Here is a 2588-nt window from a genome sequence, read left to right on the forward strand (position 1 = left end):
AAAAAAAAAAAAAAAAAAGAAAAAAAGAAAAAAAAAAAGGAAAGGAAAGAAGGAAATGAAGGAAGGAAGCGGGTGGAGGGAAGGAAGAAAGAGCTGAGAATTTGCTCAGTTATAGAGCCCTGGGATTGATCCTCAGTACTGCAAAAAACAAACAAACAAAAAAGAAAACAGGAGAAAATAATAGTGTGTACACTATGGGGTAGGTATGAGGATTTTTTGTTTTTGCAGAGAGTCTCACTATGTAGTTCCAGCTAGCCTCAAGCTCATGGTGATCCTCCTGTCTCAGCCTTCCAAGTACTGCGATTATATAGGCCTCTGCCACCATGCTCAGCAATTGTAAGCATTAAGTGAGTTAATATTTGTAAAATCCTTAGAACAGTGTCTGGCACACACTAAGTGATATATAACTATGTGTTAAATGGGGAGAGAAATAATAAAATCCTTAGTGATACCATGTATGGTAACACACACCTGTAATCCCAGTGCTCTGGTAGGCAGAAGCAGGATCATAGGTTGAAGCCCAGCCTGGGCAATTTAGCAAAAACCCTGTCTCACAATTTTGTAAAAAAAACAAAAAAACAAAAAAACAAAACAAAAAAAAACTTAAAGAAAGAAAGAAAAGAAATGCAGAGCAAAAGGCACCACCCCAGCCCTACTCAATAAAATCTTGTCTGGCATGGGTATCTTGGAACCTGAATTATTTTCTGAGCATTGGAAATCAAACCCAAGGCCTTGCACACACTAAGCACATGCTCTACCACTGAGCTACACCCCTAGACCTGAAATGTAAATTTAAACAGGCTCTCCACCAACCAACCCTGGTGATTCTGCTGTGTATTAAAGTTTGAGAAAATCTTGTATGAACTGAATATGTGCTATAGGCAATGCATGCATTCCCTGGACTTTGAGAAAAATATAAATCCCAGGCTGCTTTTAAATCATCTTCTGACTTTTTCACAAAATAGATAATTCCTCCTCTAGAGTCTCTTCCAGTTTGATGAGCAAGAGCAGACACTCGAGAATCCATATAAACACACACACCCCAAATAAGAATGATATCTTTACGGAGTTATCTATAGCAGCGAGAAACTATGTGCTTACACAATGCTGCGAATGTCAGAAGCTCTAGGCTGGGCCATGTGGACCACACAGTAAAACATGGCCCTGGCTTTCTAGGTGTAAATTCCCTATGATGAGTGTTATCGTTATATATGCCTAAAATATATAGATAAATGTGCTGCCCAGAGCCTTAGAAATTCTTTGTTTTTAAACAAGGTCTCACTATGTAGCTCAGGCTGGCCTTGAACTCACTATGTTGCCCAGGCTGTCCTCAAACTCATGCTGATCCTCCTACCTCAGCGTCCCGAGGGCTGGGATTACAGGCGTGTGCCACCATGCCTGGCTCGGAGCCTTAGAAATTCTAAGAGACAAGATGGCTGGAGCTTCATACAGGTCTCGGGTTTAAGATGTGTGGTGCTGGGGCAAGGGATGGAAGGTCAGTAGGAAGCATGGTAGGCAGGACTCAGGGAACCTGTGCCCTCATTGCTCCCCATAGCACCTACTTGTCAGTCAGCCCCAAGCACTCATGAAGTGCTGTTTGCTCAAAGGCTCCCCGGCATGGTGGGAGTCATTGCCTTCTCTAATGGAAAAGCACTAGGTGCCAAAATGTGCAATATTTGGCTTCGGGGCCAAGAGATGGGGATAGGAGAGCACCTCAGAGGCAAAAGCAGGAGGAAGTTTCATGGAGGTAGGGCTCAAAGGACTTAGCCAGTTGGAGGGGAGCTCAGGCAGAGATACATGGATAGGATCAAGAATGGTGTATATGGGAACACTACATGCTGTACGCTTTTTAAAAAAATAATATTATGTAGGGTCATACTGCCATTCAAAGCCTATAAAGGGGGCTCCTGGAGGGTGCAGTGGTATGTGCCTATAATCCCAGCTGCTCAGGAAGTTGAGGCAGAAGCATCACAAGTTCAAGACCAGCCTGGGCAATTTAGCAAGACCTTGTCTCAAAATAGAACAATTTTTTTTTTTGGAGCTTGGGATAGAACTTGGGACCTTGCACTTAAGAGGCAGCCAGCAGAACCACTGAGCTAAATCCCCAGCCCAGGAGTTCTTAAATTTATACTATAGAATCCCTGCCACAGCCAAGAGGAATGTAGCAGCTCCAACTTCAGTGAAAATCAGTGAGCTTCTACTAACAGGGGCTCCTGATCTGGGTTCCCCTCTCCATTTTCTTTAGGCCCTTTAGGGTAAGAGATAATAGTCTTATTTAAAGTTCTTGCTCAATCTTATTCCATGCCCCTTGCTAAAAATATCCCAGTTTTTCTTTATGTTCAGGTTGTGGTGTTTATTCCTGTGTTCAAGTGAAGCAGATGCTCTCAAATTCTGAACTCTTTCAAAACTCCTTCCATTAAAAAAAAAAAAAACTACCATCATGCATCAACTGGGTGCCAGGCACTGTTCAAAATACTTAAGAGCCAGGTGTGCTGGTGCACCTCTGTAATCCCAGCATTGGGGAGGCTGAGGCAAGAGGACTGCCATGACTTCAAAGCCAGTTTGGGCTACAAAGTGATCAAGTTCAG

Source organism: Fukomys damarensis, unplaced genomic scaffold (genome assembly GCF_012274545.1).
Source record: "Fukomys damarensis isolate Sample0158 unplaced genomic scaffold, DMR_v1.0_HiC HiC_scaffold_39, whole genome shotgun sequence".
In the NCBI taxonomy this organism is placed as follows: Eukaryota; Metazoa; Chordata; class Mammalia; order Rodentia; family Bathyergidae; genus Fukomys; species Fukomys damarensis.